This window comes from Scyliorhinus canicula, chromosome 1, assembly GCF_902713615.1.
Source record: "Scyliorhinus canicula chromosome 1, sScyCan1.1, whole genome shotgun sequence".
Classification (NCBI taxonomy): domain Eukaryota; kingdom Metazoa; phylum Chordata; class Chondrichthyes; order Carcharhiniformes; family Scyliorhinidae; genus Scyliorhinus; species Scyliorhinus canicula.
In genome coordinates, this window is record NC_052146.1 from 214,797,908 (window position 1) to 214,823,046 (window position 25,139).

At 50.5% G+C, this 25,139-nt stretch overlaps 1 long non-coding RNA gene and 1 pseudogene across 1 annotated transcript in view; both read left to right on the forward strand.

Annotated features, from left to right (window-relative positions):
* Positions 1 to 230: 230 nt before the first annotated feature.
* On the forward strand, positions 231 to 873 carry LOC119971611 (annotated as a pseudogene).
* A 2,416-nt stretch (positions 874 to 3,289) lies between these two features.
* Positions 3,290 to 25,139, forward strand: part of LOC119971617 — a 36,712-nt gene continuing 14,862 nt past the window's right edge. The window contains exon 1 of the long non-coding RNA XR_005461875.1: positions 3,290 to 3,466. This is a non-coding gene — a long non-coding RNA (uncharacterized LOC119971617). The remainder of the gene's footprint in view (positions 3,467 to 25,139) is intronic.

Sequence of the window (25,139 nt, forward strand, 5' to 3'; positions counted from 1 at the left end):
ACACATCAGCCTCTCTCGCCCCCTGGACTCCCGGGTCATCCGACACACCACAAATTTCCACCTCTAGCCTTGGAACCACCCATACCTTCAATACCGTGGACATGACATCGGCAAATCCTTGCCAGAAACCCCTAAGCTTCGGACATGCTCAAAATATGTGGACATGCTTTTTTTTTCCTCTCCGCTCTGCACGGTTGTTGATGCTGCTGCTCGTCACTGCCCACTTCGAAATGAGGCTTTACAAATGATTCATCTCCGGCGACGAGATGTTCTCTGGCATCTACAAGATCAAAGAAGGCGCCAAGGGTATCACCTATGAGGTGGAGGGTAAGGTTATTTCCAGAACTGAGGGATCGATTGCAGAGTCTTTAATCGGTGGCAATGCTTCTCAAGAATCCCCTAGTGAACAGGCTGAGTCTTCTACTGTCCGTGTTGTTGACATTATATTGAATCACAATCTGAAGGGAGTCAACTTTGCAAAAACGACCGACAGAACTTATATAAAGGAATATATGAAAGAGCTGAAAAAAAAAGGATAGATATACAAAATCCAGAAGGAGTGAAGACTTTCACTGACAATGTCCAGGCAGTTATTGCAATTTTGTAAACTATCAGTTTTTCTTAGGCGAGAGTATGAACCACGGTGGCATGGTTGGATTGTTAAACTATCGTGAAGATGGTATTACTCCATACCTGGTTTTCTTCAAGGATGATTTGGAAATTGAAAAATGCTAAATCTGCTGTTTGCAGTTCATCATGTTGAATTCATCGACCCTAATAGCCTGCTGCTCACCATTTTACCTGCAATAAAGTTGGACTGGTATCATTGAGCTAATTCATGATCAGAAATGGAAGCATTATTTAAACATTTAAGTTGTAATAAAGTGCATTAATCCCCTAAAAGAAAACATGCGGACATGATTCGCGGACCCTCCTGCACACCATCCACACCTAACCTCCAGCCCTTCAAAGAACCTGCTCATACGGGTCACAGTCATATGCGCCCTGTGGACCACCTTGAATTGTATCAGGCTGAGCCTGGCACACGACGAGGACGCGTTATCCCTACTCAAGGCATCGTCCCACAATCCCACCTCTAATTCCTCGCCCAACTCTTCCTCCCATTTTCCCTTTACCTCTCCTATCGGGGTTCCTTCCCATTCCATGAGCTCTTTATAAATTTCCGAGACCTTCCCCTCCCCCGCTTCCATTTTCGACACTACCTTGTCCTCTGTCCCCTGGGGTGGTAGGAGTGGAAAGATCGAAACCTGCTTCCATGCAGATAGCGGAACTCATTCCCACCTGCCTCAAACTCCTCCTCCAAGCACGGAAAGCTGCCGTCAATAAACAGGTCCCCTAACCGCTCAATCCCAGCTCACTGCCACACCCCAAACCCCCCATCTAGCTTCCCTGGCGCAAACCAGTGATTGCCACAAATTGGTAACCATACCGACGCTCCCTCCACTCCCTCATGCTTCCGCCACTGTTTCCCCACCCTCAAAGCCGCCACTACCACCTGGCTTGTGGAGTACCGAGCCAGCGAGAATGACAGAGGTGCCTTTACTATTGCTCCTAAACTCGTGCCCCTACATGATGCCACCTTCACCCGCTCCCACACAGACCCCTCCCCCACTACCCACTTCCTGATCACCCTCTATTCTTACCTGCTGTTTCCATGTCCTCCTTCCCCTGGCCACTAGCACACTCCCCTCACCCATCTCTCTACAACCTCCTCATCCCCACCACTTCCTTGTCCCTCATGTGCATCCCACAAAGATTGTGACCTTGTTCAGAAGAAAATGTCCTGGGCAACAGAACATTCTGCACATGGGTTTACCTCACTTTATCCACCAAAGTTGCAAGCCCCATTCACCCATCACCCTTGGGTTGTCTGACCTACACTGGCACCCTGTCAATCATTTTAAAATTCTCATTCATGTTATTAAACTCGGGCAGCACGGTGGCGCAGTGGGTTAGCCCTGCTGCCTCACGGGGCCGAGGTCCCAGGTTCGATCCCGGCTCTGGGTCACTGTCTGTGTGGAGTTTGCACATTCTCTCCGTGTTTGCGTAGGTTTCGCCCCCACAACCCAAAAGATGTGCAAGCTAGGTGGATTGAACATGCTAAATTGCCCCTTAATTGAAAAAAAAATTGGTACTCTAAATTTATTTTTAAAAAATGTTATTAAACCCATTTCACGGTGGTGTTGCCAACCCTCCAGGATTGTCCTGGAGTCTCCACGAGTTGAAGATCAATCTTCAGGCCACTGCTATGTGAAACCTGGAGAAAAATCGCAGGGGCATTGAAAATAAAATCCCCTTGTCATTTTCTTTGAACTTTTCTCTTCACAAGACATAGAAATATCGAACATGGGGGGAAAAAAACGAAGCTGACTGACAGTCTAGCATCATCCAAAGCGGTTATTGGATAGGCACATGGAGCACACCAGAATGACAGGGAGTGGGATAGCTTGATCTTGGTTTCGGACAAAGCTCGGCACAACATCGAGGTCCGAAGGGCCTGTTCTGTACTGTACTGTTCTATGTCCTATGTAATTGGGTAATGAGTCTTTTTGCTTTGCAATTGGTGTAGGAAGGCCACACGTGACAAGAATGGATGTGATGCATGCATTGGCCAAAACATGGATGGACTGAGGTGGGGGTGCAAATTGTGTGATGATACTTCCAGGAATGCATTTAATCACACTTGGCAACCCTAATTCATGACCTCCCCTCCTCCAGCATCCTTCCACCACACCCAACCTCCATCTCTGTAATAGCCTTCTCTGCTGTCCTCTAATTCACATCTCTTGAGCACCCCACCTTTAATTGCTCCATCATTGACGGCCGTGCCTCCAGCTGGCAAGAGCCAACACTCTGGAATTCCACAGCTCCAAGCTCTCTAATCTTTCTTTTTCCCTTTTTGACGATCCTGGAAACTTATGGATTTGACCAAGCGGTTCCAATATCTCCTTATTTTGTCTGCTAAAATGCTGAGAAGTGCGTTGGCCCATTTCACTATGTTAAAGGCTCTATATAAATGCAAGTTATTGTTGTTATGCACAAACGAGCTGTCGCAAAGAAGACTAGTGACTGCATTCAAATTCATTTATTGTGCATAAATACTTTGGGATATTTCTCAGATTTGATAAATGCTATATAAATAGAAGTTGGTGATCTTGTGCTCTATATGTGCAATATTCTCTTTTTTGACTTGTACAGTCATTTTATTTTAAGTAAGTAACTTTGAACTGTTCTCATTAACTTCATAGTGACCTGTTCCATAGCAAAATACAACATTAATGGGCAGGAATAGACCAGGTGTTCCTTCAAGGCTGCAACTCACTCAGCTATTTTTATATTGGCCTTCACTTTTGGTCAGATTCAAGGAGCCTGATGCTTGTGAATGTCTCCCCACTATTCATGTTATGGAATCCATAACTGGCTGGTAGCAGATTCCGTGACCCAGGTAAGACTGAACCTGCAAATTGGCCACCAATTATTCAGGAACAAATCTAAACAGCATTAGCACAATAGACTCAGAGACACCAAGAGGTTGATTTTCAAATCGTGGTCGGGAACCTGATCATCTGATAATACCTGTCCCACATCTGTGTTGTTTATGTAACACTATCTTTAAATATATATGGTCTAATTGAACCAGAGGTGAGCTTGGTTACTAATTAGTGACACCAATTATTACCATGAGGCAGAGGCAAGAGCTGCCTGTAGGCAGTACACAAGCAATAAAAGCAGATATCAGCCATGGTGGAGCCTGTCGTTGTCTTGCAGAAGAGAGGAGGCAGAACATTGGAGGGTCAGCAGACTCACTGTGAACAAAAGTGGCAAATGAGAGATAATGAAGCAATCCAGTGTAAGATTCCCTCAGATCCTGAGATCATTCACCTATGTAGATTTTTAAAAATCTTCTTCTTTCTTTGAACCTAACCAGTGTGTTCTAATGTGCACCAGGCTGTTTGTGTTCACCGATCTTCAGACTCAAAATTGCATTCCCATTCTCCCTGGTCCATTAACAAGCTCCTCAAGTAGCTTAACGGGCCATTAATTGGAGGTGAGCAGGTTTCCCATTCCCTCTCCACCTGCCTACCATCACTTTGAAAATTGGAGCATGTCCTGGAGGCATTGGGATCCTAAGATGCCGTCAGGGAACGGGACCTTCATTACGCGGCCCCAAAGTGCTTTGAAAATCAAGTCCCATGTTTCCATCGGCACGGAGGAAGAGCAACATCCAAAATGCTCTCGGCCAGAGTTTGTGACGTTCTCCCTGTGTCTGCGTGGGTTTCCTCTGGGTGCTCCGATTTCCTCTCACAAGTCCCGAAAGACGTGCTGTTAGGTAATTTAGACATTCTGAATTCTCCCTCCTTGTACCCGAATAGGCGCTGGAATGTGGCGACTAGGGGCTTTTCACAGTAACTTCATTGTAGTGTTAATATAAGTCTACTTGTGACAATAAAGATTATTAAAGAATTTTATCATGGCTCACCTTTGGAAATGTTTCAACAAGGCTGAAGGGGACCATTAAAAACATGTCACCTTTCAACAATGATTTAAAATTTGAAGGTCCATCTAAATCTTTATTAATTATTTTCAGAGGTCCCCAGATTAAAATGAACAAATGAAACTATTATCAGGTAGAAGAATGGCTGATATACTAATTTAATAAATAATTTAGCAAAATACAATTAGCCACTTTTAAAACAGGGATGTCTAATACATCATTCCGTGGAAGTTATGTACCTCTCGATGAAAAACTTGGTCATCAAAGTGAAGCATTTACATTTTATCATTACTCTTCTTGTATTGGGTCAATCTGAAATGTTACGTACAGTTTGTCCAATCTAATTACATCATCCCCATTAAAGCTCATATTTTTTCAAGCTTGAGTTACCAACGTTTCAATCAGAAATATGTTTTTGGTGTCAGGGCTCTTTATCGAAAAGTGAATCATGGCTTCTTGTAAACCTTCTTATGATCTGAACTCCAGTGGGAGAGAAGTTGTAAAAGGAAAGGGATTTACACTGGATTTACACGTATATAGTTTCGGTTAAGCAACCAAGGTCAACTTAGCAGCCCTGCTCTTTAAGGTCACAAATACGTTTACCACCCAGCTTTAAAAGTCACACAGTGAGCCAGTTGGTGAATTTGTGGAGTGTCCATGTACTTGAGTAAGAAGGGCTAATTTACATTCCTTCACCCAGTCAGTGGGATTTGATTTAATGAGCTCTGTCGTGTTGTCAGAGTACCAACTCCTGTGGGTGTGGAAGGGAAATGAATGAAGCAGCTGCCTTCAAACTCAAGCAACTCTGCAGCTTTTATTCTTTCTTGTTGCCACCCTGACACAGCCAGCATCAGCGGCCATCCTTCGTTTCTGAGACTCCTAGGTGACAGATAGAAAGGGGGGGAAATCTGGGCAGCACGGCGGCACAGTGATTAGCACTGCTGCCTACGCGCTGAGGACCTGGGTTCGAATCCCGGCTCCGGGTCATTGTCTGTGTGGAGTTTGCACATTCTCCCTGTGTCTGCGTGGGTTTCGCCCCCACAACCCAAAGATGTGCACGATAGGTGGATTGGCCACGCTAAATTGCCCCTTAATTGGAAAAAATAATTGGGTACTCTAAATTTATAAAAAAACAAAAAAAAGAAAAGGGGGGAAATCTAATCAGTTAAGAAGATAGCCCCATCGCATTTCTGTCTTCCAGCTCATTGAACAAGTCATTAAGGAATTGCCATTTATAGCGATAAGGCAAAGGCACCCTTAAAGGAACCTTCGTAGGAAGGAGTGCCTGTTCCTAAGGTTTCCTGTTCCAAAAGCCATTAGTTATTATGGGAATGCCCAGAATGTTATAATTAATTTTAACCATAAAATCATGATAGCCATAAACATAATTTACTGATTTGTGTCTATCTGTCCATGTATATGGTGTAACCATAGAGCAACATAAATAAAAGAGTTTCTGCTGTCATAACCTTGAAGAGGGTTTTATTACTTAGACGTCTTTTAAGTTTGTCTTCCTTTTCCCTGTGTGTTCTGATTCTTACTTCTTCATGAATGTGACCGACCAAGCTATTCTGTTTGGTCAAACTGTTATAAAGTGCCTTTCATGAAGAAACCCAAGACTGCGCCCCCTCAAGGGAACTAGAGATAGGCAACAAATACTATGCTTGCCGGCGGTGCTCATGTCCTTCAAAAAACAACTTTAAAGTGTGTCAGGTTTCTGTGGGAAAATTGTCAGTGCTATTTTGGCACTGCGGCAAGGCAGAATTGGAGAGATTCAAACATAACGGGCGGGATTTTCCCATTCGACGGCAGAGTGTCCACGCCGTCGGAAACACCGTCGCGTTTCCCGACGGTGTGAATGGGCCGCTGGGAGTACCGATTCTGGCCCCTACAGGCGGCCAGCATGGCGCTGGAGCGGTTCACGCCGCTCCAGCCTCCCATCCCGGTGCAAACTGTGCACCGCGGGATCCACGCATGCGCAGTGGTGCTGGCGCCAACCTGCGCATGCGCGGTGGCCTCCCTCAATGCGCGGCCCCGATGCAACATGGCACAGGAGTTCAGGGGCCGCGCGGAAGAAAGTAGGCCCGGGGAGCGAGAGGCCGACCTCAGCCCCCCCACGGGGTCAGAGCCCCCGCTCACCTCACCACAGGCCGCCCCCCCCCGACCCTGCACGCAGAGTTCCCACCGGCTGCGACCAGGTGTGGACGGCGCTGGCGGGACTCTGCCATTTTAGAGCGGCCATACTTATTAAAGTTCCATCCAGAATTGTGGGACCAAATTGTTTACTAGCGGACAGAACATCCCATCATTCATGAAAATGAATATTGAGAAAAATTGACTGGACAATGTGGCGCAGTGGGATAGCCCTATTGCCTCACGGCGCCGAGGTCCCAGGTTCGATCCCAGAGCGGGTCACTGTCCGTGTGGAGTTTGTACATTCTCCCCGTGATTGCGTGGGTTGCGCCCCCACAACCCAAAGATGTGCAGGGTAGGTGGATTGGCCATGCTAAATTGCCCCTTAATTGGAAAACATGAATTGGGTACTCTAAATTTATATAAAAAAATAAATTCCCTTCTCAAACTGAGAGTCAATGCAAACCAACAACAATTAACATTTCCCTGGTGCTTCTTGTGCAGAGGAAGTTGTGTCAAAGAATTTTACAGAGAGGAGCGGAAAGGAAAATGGAGGAGCTCAGACAGAAGAAGCAAAATGTAGAGTTGAAGGAAGTAAATGACGGTGATTCTGGGAAAGGCTACTCTTGGCTCCTGTGTAGCACTAGGGTTGTAATCCCGGCTAATGAGAGACACAATGGTTCTGTAATTATTTGACAGTGGCAGGTTGGGTGAACAGGAATATTTGTTCAATGAAATGAGCCCCGAACAAAACACTTTGTCACCTCATCAAATACATGAGTCAGCAGGAGAGTGAGAGACTGAGAGACACCTTTTAAAAGTTAACAAAATCTATTGCGGCTGGGGTCTGCATGCGGGGCTGCTCGAGGAGCTAAATAGACAATTGCTGCATTTGCCTTATGAAATATTATTTGGTTGTTCAGGGAATCTTTTCACATCTCTGAAAACTTTGAGAGGGCAAGTGGTTTGGAGGCCCTTACTGCTGCTATTGCCTTGTGGCATATTCAGTTCTTTGTAACCAACCTAAATTAATTTCCATCTGCTTCCTTGTAATGACCTCAGATGAATATCACATAACCACTCAGCTTGCCTCCTTCGTCAGCTGATTGACACACTGATAACCAGGCTTACATCCATCATTTAACTTGAAACAATTTCATTTTTGTTTGTGGGATTGAACTTATACCATCTGCATTGACCATTGTATCTGTCAATAGATGCACTTGTATGTATATGTATATGTGTGTGTGGTCATGCGCTTGTGTACACACATGTTTTTTTATTCTTTCACGGGGTGTCGGCATTGCTGGCTATGCCACTATTTATAGTTCATTCCTATTTGTTCTTGAGAAGATGGTGGGGAGCTGCCTTCTTGAACTTCTGCAGTCCATGCAGTGTAGGTACACTCACAGTGCTGTTCGGGAAGGAGTGCCAGGATTTGGACCCAGTGATAGTGAAGGAGCGATGATAGAGTTCCAAGTCTGGATGATGAGCAGCTTGGAGGGGAACTTATGGGTGGTAGAGTTCCCCTGTGTTTGTTGCCCTTGTCCTTCTAAGGGGTAGAGGTTATGGGTTTGGAAGGTGCTGTCAAAGAAGCGAGTTGCTGAAGTGCATCGTCGTGGTACACACTGTTGCCAGTGTGTCTGTGGTGGAGAGAGTGGATGTTGAAGGCAGTGAATAGGGCATCAATTAAGTGGGCTGCTTTGTACTAGATGAAGCCAAGCTTCTTAAGTGTTGTTGGAGCTGCACTCCTTCAGGCAAGTAGAGAGTATTATTTTACATTCCTGACTTCTGCCTTGCAAATGGTGGACAGGCTTTGGGGAGTCAGGATTTAACTGGCTAGTCCAGTTCCATTTCTGGTCAATAGTAACCCCCAGTATTTTGATATTGGGGAATTCAGTGATGGTAATGCCAAGGAGAGATGGTTAGATTCTTCTTTGTAGGAGACGGTCATTGCCTGGCACTTGTATGACACAAATGCTACTTTCCACTTGTCAGCCCAAACCTGGATGTTGTCCAGGTCTTGCTGCATTTTAACATGGACTGCTTCATTATCTGACAAGTGGCGAATGGTGCTGAACATTGTGCAGTAATCAGCGAACATCCCCACTTCTGACCTTATGATGGAAGGATGGTCATTGATGAAGTAGCTGAAGATGGTTGAGCCTAGGACACTACCCTGAGGAACTCCTGTAGTGAAATGCTGAGACTGAGATGATTGACCTCCAACAACTACAACCATCTCCCATTGCACGCGATATGTTGGCTTTGAAGGGGATAGTTTCTGAGGGAATGTTCGACAAAATTGATTTCCCTGGCTGCTTTTTTATTCTCACGTAATGCAAATAATGATTCTTTGAAATAACTTCCAAGGTCATATTGTGAAGAGTCCTTTTCCAGAAAATAGTCCGTATCGGAAATGTTCTACTGTCAGGCAACCAAAATCTCTCACAAGACAGACAATAACTTTTCGGTCCAACATCAATTCAGTTCACGTGAATCACATTTGACAGACGTTATTGTGTCAAGATGTATCATTCCATTCAGTAAATGAGTGGCGGCACAGTGGCACAGTGGTTAGCACTGCTGCCTTACAGCACCAGGAACCCGGGTTCAATTCCGGCCTCGGGTCACTGTCTGTGTGGAGTTTGCACATTCTTCCTGTGTCTGCGTGGGTTTCCTCCCGGTGCTCAGGTTTCCTCCCACAGTCCAAAGATGTGCATGTTAGGACATGCTAAATTGCCCCTTAGTGTCCAAAAGATTAAGTGGGGTTATGGGAATAGGGTAGGGGTGTGGGACTCGGTCGAGTGTTCTTTCCAAGGGTCGGTGCAGACTAGAATGGACCAAATGGCCTCCGTCTGCACTGTGGGGATTCTATGATTCTGTTCTCTGATTCTATGAATCTTGGGTGTTAACCTATACCTAGCACACAAGTCACTGTAAGGCTTCCAATACTTTGTATCCTGAAAGAAGTGCCAGATTCAGTCCTTTCTCTCTCTCCTCATGCAGTCCATAAAATGGGCAAATCACCATATTGGAACAAGTCAGAGGCCATTTGATGAACAAACACATCCCTACTTTTCACTGAATATTCTTTCACAATTGGCTTCTTTAAGCATTGCTAACGTGAACAAGAAAAGTTTTCAATGGGCGGGATTCTCCAACCCCTCGTCGGGTCGGAGAATCGCCGGGGGGGGGGCCGCGTGAATCCCGCCCTTGCGGTCCGCCGAATTCTCCGGCACTGGAGATTCGGCGGGGGTGGAAATCGCGCCGCGCCGGTCGTCATCTTGGAGCAATCAGTCCCATTCTTTCATTCGGAACCCATAATCCTGTAAATTTAGTTCCTTCAAGTGCCCATCCAATTTCCTTTTGAAATCATTATCATACTCAGTGTGCAAATACATTTCTTCTTCTTGTGTCCCCTGCAACTCTTGACCAAATCTATGCTCCTTAATCCTTGTATCTGCAGTCAATTGGAACAGTTTAGCATTGTGTGTTATCCAAACGTGTCATAATCTTACTTACCTCTGTCAAATTTGTGCCCAATCTCCTTTGCTCCAAGGTGAACAACCCCAGCTTTGCTGAACAAACCTTGTAGCTCTGGAATCATTGTGGTAAATCCCCTCTGCACCCTCTTGAGGACCCTCACATCTTTTCCTAACGTGTGGTGGCCAAAACTATCCTCCATTATCTATTTGTGGCCTAACCAGAGTTTTGTACAGATTCAGCACATCTTGCGTGCTTTTGTAGCACAATGTTTAGCACTGCTGCCTCACAGCACCAGGGACCCGGGTTCAATTTCAGCTTTGGGTGACAGTCTGTGTGGAGTTTGCACATTCTCCCCATGTCTGTGTGGGTTTCCTCCGGGTGCTCCGGAGTCCAAAGATGTGCAGGTTAGGTGGATTGGAGATGGCATGGTGGTGCAGTGGTTAGCACTGCTGCCCCACGGCACTGAGGACCGGGCTCGATCCCGGCCCTGGGTCACTGTCTGTGTGGAGTTTGCACGTTCTTGCTGAGTTTGTGTCAGTCTCCTCCACAACTGAAAAAACTTGCCTGGTAGGTGAATTGGCCGCATTAAATTGCCCCTTAATTGGAAAAAAAAAGAATTTGGCGCTCTAAATTTAAAAAAAAGGTTAGGTGGATTGACCATGCTAAGTTGTCCCTTAGTGTCCAAAGATATGCAGGTTAGGTGGATTGGCCATGATCAATACATGGGTTACGGGGATAGGGTGCGGGAGTGGGCCTAGATAGAATGCTCTTTCGGATGGTCATTGCAGACTCGATGAACTGAATGGCCTCCTTCTTCACTCTAGAGATTCTACGTTCGATGTTCTATGTTCTCAATGCCTCAATTTATGAAGCCACATGCTTTGTTAACGAATCTCAATATGTCCTGCTACCTCTGAACACACAGAGCACATAGGGCTAAATCGCTGGCTTTTAAAGCAGACCAAGGCAGGCCAGCAGCACAGTTCAATTCCCGTACCAGCCTCCCCGAACAGGCGCTGGAATGTGGCGACTAGGGGCTTTTCACAGTAACTTCATTTGAAGCCTACTTGTGACAATAAGCGATTTTCATTTTTTCACATGCACCCCAGGTTCCTCTGTTCCTGCATACTCTTTAGAATCATAGAATCATAGAATTTACAGTGCAGAAAGAGGACATTCGGTCCATCGAGTCTGCACCGGCTCTTGGAAAGAGCACTCTACTCATGCCCACACCTCCACCCTATCCCCGTAACCCAGTAACCCCACTTAACCTTTTTGGACATTCAGGGCAATTTAGCATGGACAATCCACCTAACCTGCACATCTTTGGACTTATATCTCCGATCTTCTCAGAGCAGCATAGAAATACAGACAGTTGCTACATGAAACCGACCACTCCGTCCCACCCACTTCACATCATTGATGACCCACCATACCAGCACGTTTCCATTCTTTTGCAAGGTATGCATTTACCCTATGGTATGTGAGGGAAGAAAATACACTCCATTGTGTTTCTGGGTATGTTTCTTTAAGTATCTTACAGGAAAACTAAACTCCTCATATTTTGTGAGGGTAATTTTACAAAAGAGAGGGAATCACTAGCCCATGTTCCACCACTCACTTTGTTCTTTTGCATTGAATTCATATTTATCATTTTAAACAAGTAGTGAAGGATATCAATGGCAATTGACTGGCAATACTAGTCTGCAGTGTGGAATTAAACTGACATCGTATGATCATCCATGGCCCTTACTGTTTGATGAAAACATATGTGGAGGCATGTAACTTCATACACAGCCAAGAACTTCAGACATTTCCAATCCCTGCACAATGCTACATTCTGATATAATATATGATATTGCACAGGGAGATGGTGGTGTAGCGGTAATGTCACTGATATAGCAATCCAGAGGCCCAGTTTCATAGAACAAAGAACAAAGAAAAGTACAGCATAGGAACAGGTCCTTCGGCCCTCCAAGCCTGCGCCGACCATGCTGCCCGTCTAAACTAAAATCTTCTACACATCCGGGGTCCGTAATGCTCTGGGAACACGGATTGAAATCCCACCTCAGCAGCTGGTGGAATTTAAATTCAATGAATAAATCTGGAATATGAATGATGTGGAGATGCCGGGTTGGACTGGGGTGAGCACAGTAAGCAGTCTTACAACGCCAGGTTAAAATCCAACAGGTTTGTTTCGAATCACGAGCTTTCGGAGCACAGCTCCTTCCTCAGGTGAATCTGGAATATGAAGCTAGTCTATCATCGATTGTTGTTAAAAACCCATCTGGTTCACAAATGTCCTTCTGGAAAGGAAATCTGCCGTCCTTACCCGATCTGGACTACATGTCACTCCAGATCAACAGTGCTGTGGTTGATTCTTAACTGCCCTCTCTGAAAAAAACTAGCAGCTACAGAGTTCGAGGGCATTTAGGGATGGGCAACAAATGTTATATTTTTAAAAAGTACAAGTAGAGGAGCAGCAGCTCATCTTCTGATGAGGAACATTACAGCCCTCAGGACTCAACATTGAGTTCAACAACTTTAATCGGTGACCTTTCTCCACTTATCCTTTGTTTGTCACAATGTAACCCTCCCCCCCCCCCTCCCCACCCCACCACAACCTCTGGGACTCACTTATTGTTCTGTTTTGCTACATCTTTGGTACAATCACTCCCAGTTCCCACTGATCATGGAGATTCTACTCTGCTCCAGCTGTTCCACACCCTCTTATAGAGTACAAAATCCAACACATTTCTCCCACTCGTAATTCTGAATGGCAGTGAAATGGACTCAAAACGTTAGCTTCGTAATACCAAGGATGGATTGAGGGGATTTACACCTTCACAATTGTATTTTCCTAATTCTCTCCCTATAGATGCTGCCAGACCTGCTGCATTTTGGCAGAATTCTCTGTGTTTGCTTCTTGAGTCTCTTGGTTGCCATCCCATCATCCATCCTCTAATAACTTCACTTCATCCAAAACTCTACTGTCCGCGCCCTAACCAGCACCTACTCCCATTCACTCATCGCCAACTGAGCTTGCTGATCTACGTTACTCGTGTTCAGGGATGCCTTAATTAAAAAAATTCTCATCCCAGTTTTCAAATCTTTTGTCCTGGCTGTCTCTCATAATCTCCTTCAGCCCTACAACCCACTGAAATCTCTTCACTTCCCCCAATGCTCGCCTCTTAATCTATTAACTTGAATCACTCCACCACTGGCAGCTGTGCCTTGTGCTGCTGGGCCTAAACTCTGGAAGTCCCTCTCTAAACCTGTCTGCCTCTCTCTCTCATTAAAAGCTGCCTTCCTCTTTCACCAAGCTTTTGGTTATCTGTCTTAAAATTTCCTTATGTAACTTGGTGACAATTGTTTTGATTAATAATTGTTCTTGTCTCGTGTCTTAGGGCATTTTAATGCGAGTCACAAACGTAAGTTATTGTTGTTGACAGATCAAGTCAAAAATGAGCACTTTTATCTTGAATTGATTCAGTGTGTTATTAATTCCAAATGCTTTTACCAAATCCTCTCACAATCAGCCAGGTTGTAATCTTGCTGAATTGTTTCATTTGACTTCAGAACAGAGTCAAATGCCTGTGTCATCTGGGACAGTCACACTTCATTTGTGCTCATTCGTAATACCAAGGATGGATTGAGGGGATTTACACCTTTACTCGGTCCTTTTTTCTCGATTGAATTGTATTTCTTTCCAAGAATTTCTTTAGCCCATTGGAGATTTGTTTTGTTCTCATATGTTCCTTCTCCATTTCACTGTTATTGTCATTTAGTAAATGTAGGAAAATTCTTGGCTTGTTAGTGGCTTCTCACTTGCAACTGTGATCTAAACGCCAGGAATTTTAGAATTCCCTAGCTGGTTCTTAGAAGCTGTCATGAAGTAACCATTAGCTTGAGTCAGAGGAATTTCAGACTTGGTCTGCAATGCAGGTGCAGAGTGACTGTTTCATCTGAAGCTACAGATTTCGTCCCACAGCGAAAACCAGTGATTGTCCTCGGGGCCGCCTTTCATCTCCTCAGTGAGGTGCCAACTATAGACTGATTTGCTGTAAATACCTTATAGTTACGCCCAGACAATTATCTCCATGTTCACATTCATTGAATTGGTACATTTCTTTTGTTCAAAATATTTTTTATTCTCCTCCTTTTTCACATTTTCTCCCAAATTTACACCCAACAATAAACAATAATCAGCAACAAATGCAATGTCAATCCCGTATCAATAACAACGATCCCATCCTCCCACCAAACCCCAGACATTAGCCTGCATGTTAACATAAACAAATGTCAAAAAGGAATCAGGAATCATCCATAGTCACCATTGACACAAATAGTCCTCCCCCCACAATGTTCGATGTGATCCAATTCTCGAAAGTGCATAATGAATAATACCCATGAATTGTAGAACCCCTCCATCCTTCCCCTCAGTTCAAATTTGACCTTTTCAAGCGTTAAGAATTCCAGTAGGTCCCCCCGCCACGCCAGGGCACAGGGTGGAGAGGTTGATCTCCACCCCAATAGGATCTGCGTTCGGGCAATCAACGAGGTGAAGGCTACAACATCTGCCTCCGTGCCCGTCTCCAACCCCGGCTGGTTCGACACTCTGAATACGGCCTCCCGAGGGCCCGGGTCCAGTTTCACGTGCACCACTTTAGAGATTACCCTAAAAACCTCCTTCCAGTAATCCTCCAGCTTTGGGCAGGACCAAAACATACGAACGTGGTTTACAGGTCCCGCTCCCCAACGTTCACACACATCTTCTACCCCTTCAAAGAATCGGCCCATCCTCGTCAAAGAACAAAGAAGAACAAAGAAAACTTACAGCACAGGAACAGGCCCTTCGGACCTCCAAGCCGGCGCCGATCCAGATCCTCTATCTAAAACTGTTGCCTATTTTCTATGGATCTGCATCCCTCTGCTCCCTGCCCATTCATGTATCTGTCTAGCTACATCTTAAATGACGCTATCGTGCCCGCCTCTACCACCTCCGCCGGCAATGCATTCCAGGCACCCACAACCCTCTGCGTAAAGAACTTTCCACGCATATCTCCCTTAAACTTTTCCCCTCTCACCCTGAACTCGTGACCCCTAGTAATTGAGTCCCCCACTCTGGGAAAAAGCTTCTTGCTATCCACCCTGTCTATACCTCTCATGATTTTGTAGACCTCAATGAAGTCCCCCCTCAACCTCCGTCTTTCCAATGAAAATAATCCTAATCTATTCAACCTCTCTTCATAGCTAGCGCCCTCTGTACCAGGCAACATCCTGGTGAACCTCCTCTGCACCTTCTCCAAAGCATCCACACACTTTTGGTAATGTGGCGACCAGAACTGTATGCAGTATTCCAAATGTGGCCGAACCAAAGTCTTATACAACTGTAACATGACCTGCCAACTCTTGTACTCAATACCCCTTCCGATGAAGGAAAGTATGCCATATGCCTTCTTGACCACTCTATCGACCTGCGCAGCCACCTTCGAGGTACAATGGACCTGAACACCCAGGTCTCTCTGCACATCAATTTTCCTCAGGGTTTTTTCATTTATTGTATAGTTTGCTCTTGAATTGGATCTTCCAAAATGCATCACCTCGCATTTGCCCGTGTTGAACTCCATCTGCCATTTCTCCGCCCAACTCTCCAATCTATCTATATTCTGCTGTATTCTCTGACAGTTCCCTTCACTATCTGCTACTCCACGAATCTTCGTGTCATCTGAAAACTTGCTAATAAGACCACCTATACCTTCCTCCAGATCATTTATGTATATCACCCTTGTATTCGTCCTTGGAAGGTGTGTTCTGTACACCACCTTCAGCTACATCAGCCCCAACCTCGCTCACGAGGTGGAGGTGTTCACCCTCCGAAGCACCTCACACCAGAACCCCTCCTCCATACCCTCTCCCAACTCTTCCTCCCACTTTGCTTTGATCCCTTCTAGCGGTACCTTCTCCTCCTCCAAAATAGCCCCGTAAACCACCGAAAATTGATACATTTCTGATGGCAAACTGTTCAGCTATCCAGTTTCGAAGGGCAGAAATAATCAAAAGTCCCAATAATACAAAGGCCTAATCTTTGTAATTGTTCACTGATTGCAACAGGAGAGTCGATCAGAAAATAATGTATTCGAAAAAAACAAACCCACGGGACCCCAAATGATTGAAAAGGTAGTGAAACTTGTGTTAGATGGGAAACGGGATCTGAAATGTCCCAATGCCCACAGAATCCCCATCGCCTACTGGGTGGCAGCGCTAGGGCTGGTGTTTTTCTTCATCCATTAAAGTCGCTGAGACTGAGATGACACTGATACTAGTGTCTAGTTCTGTGTTATGTGGTGGTTCTCATATGTCTAATGATTTTCTTCAGGGGAAATTGCTTACTTCCAAACATGCTGAGAATAAATAATGGATTCAGATAATACATTGTTAGGAAACATGGCAGATAGCTTGGTAGCACAGTGGTTAGCACTGTTGCTTCACAGCTCCAGGGTCCCAGGCTCGCTTCCCGGCTTGGGTCACTGTCTATGTGGAGTCTGCACGTTCTCCCTGTGTCTGCGTGGGTATCCTTCGGGTGCTCTGGTTTCCTCCCACAAATCCCAAAATACATGGGGCGGGATTCTCCAATCCCCCGCCGGGTCAGAGAATCGCTGGGGGGGGGGGGGGGGGGGGGGGGGGGGGGGGGGGCGTCGTGAATCCCGCCCCACCACCCTGATGCCGGCTGCCGGATTCTCCGGCGCTGGTTTTTTGGTGGGTCGGGGGCCATTGCCCCCCCCCCCCTGCCCCCCCCCCCGGAGATTCTTGGCTCCGCGATGAGCCGAGTGGCCGCGTGGTTTTCGGCCAGTCCTGCCGGCGTAAATCAAACAAGGTCCTTACCAGCAGGACCTGGCTCTGCGGGCGGCCTGCGGTGTCCTCGGGTGGGGGGGGAGGGGGATCTGGCCTCGGGGGGGGGGGGGGGCACGGTGGCCTGGCCCGCGATTGAGGCCCACCGATCTGCGAGCGGGCCTGTGCCGTGGGGGCACTCTTTCCCTATGCGCCAGCCACTGCAACGGTCCGCCATGGCTGGCATAGAGAAAAACACCCCCGCGCATGCACTGGGATCACGGCAGGACACGCTGGCGATCCCGCGCATGTGACAACTCACAAAGGCCGGCGGAGGCCCTTCGGCGCCGGTTGAAGCGGCGCCAACCCTGGCGGCGGCGTCCTTGCCCCTGAGGATTCCGCACCTTCCGAGCGGCCAGACGCCTGAGTGGGTGGGATCCTCCGTGAATCAGCGCGATGGCCCGAACCCGACACCAAAAATGTCGTGAATCACTCCGGCGTCGGGCCCCCCGAAACGTCGCGAACTCTCCGGCCGGGAATGGGCTAGTAGCAGTGTGACACCATTCGCGACGGCGTCACCCATCATTCAGGCATGCGCCGTCAGTGACGCCACGTGGCCCCCCCCCCCGGAGATCCGGCAAAATGGCCGCCCGCCGCGCAGTGCCAAGTGAGACCCCCCCCCCACTGCCTGCCCCCTTCACCATCTCCCCATCCCTCATATTCTCTCTTCCCCCATATCCCCCCTTCCCCATATCCCCCTTCCCCCATATCCCCCATATCCCCATTCCCCCTTCCCCCCTTTCCCCATGTCCCCTTCCCCCACATCCCCCATCCCCCATCCCCCATATTCCCCCTTCCCCATGTCCCAAATTCCCCATATACACCGTTCTCCCATATCCCCCTTCCCCCATAACCCCCTTCCCCCATATCCCCCTTCCCCCATATCCCCCCTTCCCCAATATCCCCCCTTCCCCATATCCCCTTCCCCATATCCCCTTCCCCCATTTCCCCCATACCACCCTCCCCCATATCCCCCATATTCCCTTCCCCCATTTCCCACCATACCCCCCTTCCCCAATATTCCCCTCCCCCCATCCCCCTTCCCCCATATGCCCCTTCCCCCCATATCCCCCAGGATATGGAGAAGGGGGATTATCCACCTTCCTCCATTTCCCCCATCCCCATATTCCCTTCCCCCATATCCCCCCATAACCCCCTTCCTCCATATTCCCCTTCCCCATCCCCCTTCCCCCATATCCCCCCTCCCCCTATACCCCCTTTCCCCCTAATCTCCCTTCCCCCATGTCCCCCAGGATATGGAGAAGGGGGATTATCCCCCTTCCTCCATTTCCCCTATACCCCCCTCCCCATACCACCCTCCCCATATCCCCATATTCCCTTCCCCCATTTCCCACCATATCCCCCTTTCCCCATATCCCCTTCCCCTATCCCACTTCCCCCATATCCCCCCTTCCCCCATATTCCCCCTTCCCCCATATCCCCTTCCCCTATCCCCCCTTCCCCCATATCCCCCCTTCCCCAATATCCCCCTTTCTCCCATATCCCCCTTCCCCCATAGCCCCCTTACCCCATATCCCGGGGGTTATGGAGATAAGGGGGAAGGGGGATATGGGGGAAGGGGGGAAGACCCGGCCCATCAGGCATACGATGCCCCCAGGATGTTCCAGGGCGGTCATGAGCCAGGGACAGACCCAGAGCACCAGGCGGGCACCTCCCACATCTTGCGCGAGTGCGGCGACGCTGGCGGGCCACACCCAGCGACGAGGAGGGCAGCCACAGCAACAGGCCCCTGTCGCAGACGACCCAGGACACTGAACCACAGGAAACTGACGCCCGGGACACTGACGCATAGGACCCGAACACACAGGACACTGACACACAGGACACTAACACACAGGACCCTAACACACAAGACCCTAACACACAGGACACTGACGCACAGGACTCTGACGCACAGGACACTGATGCACAGGACACCGATGCACAGGACCCTAACACACAGGACACTGACACACAGGACACTAACACACAGGACCCTAACACACAAGACCCTAACACACAGGACACTGATGCACAGGACACCGATGCACAGGACACTGACACACAGGACACTGACGCACACACGCACATTCAGAGGACGGATGGACAGGAATCACCACTCCAGGGGACCCTGGACTTCGGGTAGGATGAGGAGCATGCCATTATGCCACTGCTATCTCCTACACCATCCACCATCGCAGAGACACTCACCTCGGTTGGGCACTTTAGCGATGAGGCATCTTGGAAACTAACTGGTGCGCACAACACAGCCGTCCCAGTACAGCAGGTGGAGGCAGGAGCAGCCGTGGGGCTGGGAGGTCAGAGAGCAGTCCAGCGCAGGCAACCATCTGCCGCCCAGACGGGTCCCGGGTTCCTGGAGTTACCACATCCACCCATAGACCCGATGCAGTCACGGACCAAGGGACGATCGAAGGGGGTGATGGCCGGCTTGCGGCAGCTGCAGACGCAGGTGGAGGAGGCAACCAACGTGCAGAAGCAGGTAATGGTGCCGGTCATGCGTGCCACCCAGGCTGACACTGCACAGGTGGCGTCCGCAGTGGAGTCAATGGGTCCGACGGTGTCAGACATGGGTCACAGTATGCAAGGTGTGGGGCTTTCCGTGCAGGCGGCATCCGTGGCCCAGGACATGGCTGCCCTCTCACAGGCAGCCATGAGCGAGACCCAACTGCAGATCGCAGAGGCGCTCAACGCCATTGCCCAGTCTCAGCGGGCAATGGTTCAGTCTCTGCAGACCATTGCTGGGGGCAGCGGCGCCATTGCCCAGGTGCTGGCCGGCATCACCCAAGCACAGACAGGGATGGGCAACTCCCTGAGCTCCATGGCTGCAAACGTGCAGATCCTTGCTGATACCAGCACGGGCCTCCAGGACTGGCAGCGGCAGGTATCGAGGAGGCGTTGGGTTATCGGTCCGTTCGCACCCCCGGCCCATGGAGAGGCCCGGGGGCCATCAGGCACCCCAAGGGAGGAGGAGGTGCTGGGGACCGTTCCGGGACCCCGTGTAGGGGAGGTCCCGGAACACCGCGACACCTCGGGCTCCTCCCCCCCTTCCGTCCCAGGTGCATTTGGTGGGCAACAGGCGGGACAGGCTGGCAGCTCACCATCCCAGTTTCCCAAGCCGCAGCCTGGCCCATTTCGGCCGGGCCAGCCCAGCAAAAGGCCCCCAAAGGCATCCCTAGTCACAGGGCAGGAATCACAGGAGTCCACCTCCAGTTCTGCTGTACCGTCTGGGGAACCACCTAGACGTAGTCATAAGGCCCGTAAGGCCAAAAAAATTAGACACTGAGTAAGTTGGCACGGGTGCAGGGCACAGATTAGTTCTGGGGCTAGAGCACATGTATGAACTGTCTTATTAAAATCACTTTCACACCTACAGAAGCTGCCTTTGTGCTTTGTCTGATGCGTGCAAGGTGAGGTGAGCGCCAGTGTGTGTGAGGGGTGATAGAACATCGGCCTCAGGTGAGTCTGCCCCCTCTTCCTCCGGTTCGCCCTTGCCACCCCCAGGACAGACGATGGGACCGTACGCAGCAGTGTCACGGCCGCATGCAGGGACGGTCCAGGTGGAGGGTGGTACTGTGGCCATGGGTCAGACATTGCCCAACAAGAGCCCAGAGCTCTTCACAGAGCAGGTTGTCATTATCCTCCATGGCCTGCAATAGACACGCTTCCACCTGCGACCATGTGAGCCCGGCCCATTGTGCCGCAGGTGCAATGGAGAGGTGGTGTGCATGCGGGTGGGGTGAGGGTGGTTGGTGTTGGGTGGGTGGAGTGAGGGTGAATGGCTGGTGCCGTAGTATGCAGTATGTGCCCATACTTGGTGATTCCCACCTCCCCCAGCCCGTGAACCGGGTGGCTATCAGCCTGTCCCGTACCAACTGGCCCAGCCGGTAATGGTGGGCAGCCCAAAGCACCTATCCATCACATCCATGGTCGCTGCATGGGCATCGTTGCAGCGGTTCTCCGCGTCAATCTGTGGCCTCCGTGCAGGCGTCATCACCCCCAACCGCAATGGGTATCCCCTGTCGCCCGGCAGGCAGCCCCTCAGCCGAGGGGGTGGGCGTCCCTCGAACATGCCGGGGATGAAACATTGCACCAATACAGATGGGTCATGTACACCGCCTGCGTACCGGGCACAAACGTACAGGATCCTCATGCGGTGGTCACAGACCACCTGCACATTCATGAATAGGTCCCCTTCCTATTGGTGAACATGGCCCTGTTATCTGCAGGTGGTCGCACGGCGGCGTGCATCCCATCGATCGTGCCCTGGACCATAGGAAACCCGGCCACGGCAGCGAAGCCCACTGCCCAGGCATCCTGGCTGGCCCGGTCCACACGGAACTGGATGTAGCGGTCTGCAATGGCATAAAGGGCGTCTGTCACTGCACAGATGCACCGGTGCACCGATGTCTGTGAGATGCTGGACAGGTCCCCACTCGGCGCCTGGAAAGACCCCGTGGCATAAAAGTTCAGGGTCACCGTAACCTTAACTGCCCCAGTGTTCTCCCCCAGTGCCATGCGGTGCCAGGTGTGCCATCAGGTGGCAGATATGGGCAATGGTTTTCCGGCTCATCCGAAGTCCCCTCCTGCATGCCCAGTCCATGAGGTCCTGGTACGACGAGCGGGGCCGATACACACGGGGCCTCATCGGGCGTCTCCGTCACCGTGGCACCACCACCATCTCCTCCTCCTCCTCGTCCTGTCGGCCGGGTGGCCCTCCAGCCTGGGCGGCTGCCACCTGCCACCCTGCGGCACGCTCCTCTGCGGCAGCTTCCGCCATCTCCCTGGCACGCTCCTGCTCCTGCTCCCCCAGGACAACATGTAGAAGAGGGGCTCCCGCCATAGCAGCCAACATCACTGGGTGATGACCAAACATAAAGGCTCGCAGGGGGTGGGGGGTAGGGGTGGGGGGATAGACGACATGTCATCATTGCCCATATCCCCCCCCCCAACCCCCCGCAGCCAGGTGCCATGGGCTGCATGGTCGCGACTGTTGCCAGCTGGCACATGGCCAAGCGGATACCCCCCCCCTCCCCCACCTGGCACGCACCGTCCCTAAACCCCCCTCCTCCTCCCCGGCATGCACCCTCTCCATCACTCGCCCTCCCCCGGCCCCCCCTCACCTCTCCAACCCCCTCCCCCCCAGACCCGCCCCCCCACAGCCCATCCCCCTTCCCCAACCCCTCCTCCCTCCCCCACTGGCACACACACTCCAACGGCTCCTGCGACCCCTCCCACCACCTGCGGCTGTGCCGTCACTTCTCCGGCGGCCGCCCCACGCCAACCCCTACCTCCGCGATTGCCGGCGTCAACTAGCACGACTGGTTGACGCCGTTAAATAGGTGGTTGATTTACGCCGGCGTGGTCCTTGGTCAATTCGGCTGGACTTCGGCCCATTCGGCCCGGAGAATTGGGGCGGCCCCGGGGCCCATTGCGTCGCACCGGTCCTCGACATTCTCCGAGGCGCGCCGCACGATTCACGTCGACGGGATTTTTGGGCAGCCGGAGAATATCGCGGGGTGGTCGGGGGGGGGGGGATTTACGCTGACCCCCGCCGATTCTCCGCCCCGCCGCGAGGTCAGAGAATCCCGCCCTATTTCCTCTGGTGAGTGTCCACGCCGTCGTAAACGCCATCGCGTTTTACGATGGTGTGAACTGGCCGCTCCTACGTCTAATTCTGGCCCCTACAGGAGGCCACACGACACTGGAGCGGTTCGCGCCACTCCAACTGCAGATCCCGGAGCGAACTGGGCGCCGTGGGATCCGTGCGTGCGCAGTTGCGCCAACGAGGACATGTACAGTGGCACCGGCGCCAACGCACGCATGCGCAGTGACCTCCTTCAACGCACCAGCCCCGACGCAACATGGCAGAGGGCTATGGGGGCCTTTGCGTAGGAAAGGAGGCCCCCAGCCAAAGAGGCCGGCCCGCCAATCGGTGGGCCCCGATCGCGGGCCACGCCACATCGGAGACCTCCCCAGGGTCGGACTCCCCCTCCCCCCCCACAGGCCGCCACCTGACCCTTACACGCCGAGGTCACGCTGGCCCAGAGCAGGTTAGAACGGTGCCGGCGGGACTGGTCTCCTTTCCTACCACAACTTGGCCCAACCGGCCAGAGAATCGGTGGGCGAACCGCATAGAGCGGCCCGTGACCGGCGCTAATGGTGCCGATTCTCCGCACTGCAGAGAATCGCGTGCAGGTATCGGGGCAGCGTGGCCCATTCACGGGGATTCTCCGGCCCATCGCGGAGCTGGGAGAATCCCACCCCATGGGCGTGATTCTCCGCCCCCCACGACGGGTCGGAGAATAGCGGGAGGGCCTTCCCGAGATTTTTCCCGACCTCCCGCTATTCTCCCCCCCCCCCACGGCCGGCCCACGACACGAATCGCTGCTCGCCGTTTTTTTACGGCGAACAGCGATTCTCCCCGAGCCGATGGGCCGAGTTCCCAGGCCTTTACGGCCGTTTTCACGAACGCAAACACACCTGCTCTCACCGTTCGTGAAAACGGCCGCAAAGTTCTGTTCCCGACAACCTGTCGTGGTGCGGCCGTGCCAATCGGTGCCTGCAATCGGTGGGCACCGATCGCGGGCAGTGGGTCTGATACCCGCGCACTATTTGTTCTTCCGCCGCCCCGCAGGATCAGGCTGAGGGGCATGATGGCCCGCGCATGCGCGGGTTTGACGCGTCTGCGTGAAGACGTCATCCGTGCATGCGCGGGTTGGAGCCGTCCAATCCGCGCATGCGCGGCTGACGTCATCGTGCGCGTCAGCCGCCGTGACCCTTGGCGCGCGGGCTTAGCGACGGTCGCTAAGCCTGCGATGCCGTGGTTCACGGGGCCCCGCTGCTAGACCCGACCGGGGAGGAGAATCGGGTCCCGGGAGGGGGCGCGGAGGCTGCTGTGAAACACGGCCAGTTTCACGGCAGCCTGTACGACTCGCCGCATTTGTGGAGAATCGCGCCCCATAGATCTAAAATCACTGGGAAAAGATCTAGAGGGGAGATGAGAAGAATTGTTTTGACTCAGAGTTGTCAGGATCTGAAAGGCTCGATTCGAAAATATGATGGAAGTTAATTCCATAAATAATTTTAGAAATGGAGTTGGACGGGTTCTTGAGGATGAGGAATTTACAGGATTATGGCCAAAAAGCAGAGAAGTTGGACTAAGTGCAAGGGGTCGGATGGTCTCCGACTGTGCCTTAAGTTTGGAGGAATTGATAAATATTTTAGCTCAAAGGCCTATCTGGCAGCTATGTGAGAGTATCCCTGAGGGAAAGTGCTGCTGTGTGCAGGATGTTAGTCACTGAAGGCTCTGTGAAGGGCTGCCATGATTGACTATAGTTATGATAAGTGAGCAGTGCATAACAGAATAGATCTGAAAAATGGGCCATTAAATGGGGTTTCCCATTTAAGGTGGAGAGGAGGAAAAATGTCTTCTCTCATCAGACCATTAGTTTTTGGAATTCTCTCTCAGACATCAGTGGAGTCTGGGCCATTGAATATATTCAAGGCTGAGTTAGACAGGATTTTGATTGACAAGTCAGAGAAGAAAGTGTCACGGAGGCCACAATCAGATCATCCATGATTGTATTGACTGACGGAGCAAGTTTGATGGGCTGAATGAGCGACTCCTATTTCTCAGGATCTCATGCTCTTATGAACGTTTACCGCTTTTTGATCTTTTAATCAGCGTTTACCCAATTTAAATATGCACGAGAGGAACCTGCACCTGTTCCATGGCCCTGGTCATGACAAACTAGACAAGGTTTGTACTGTGCCTGTTTTGTCTAAGTGTTTCTGCTTCTACACGGACCTGTCCAGTTGTATTTAAAGGGACCGTGAGGAAATGGCGGAAAGTGAGGTGAAAGCCAGAATGCCTGTCCTGTCTCTATTGCAAAACCTTTGCTGCCAGGCAACACCCATCCCTTGCTCCTTTGCCTTCAAGAAGATACATGTGAAGTGGGAGGCATCAGATTACTGAGCTACTCCAACATGCACAATTGTTCCCCGCAGATTGCCCCTACCTTGGGGTTGAGGCCTAAAATAAGGACCAATTTTGTGTGATCCCTGAGCCACTGTCTTTGGGTGCAGAGAG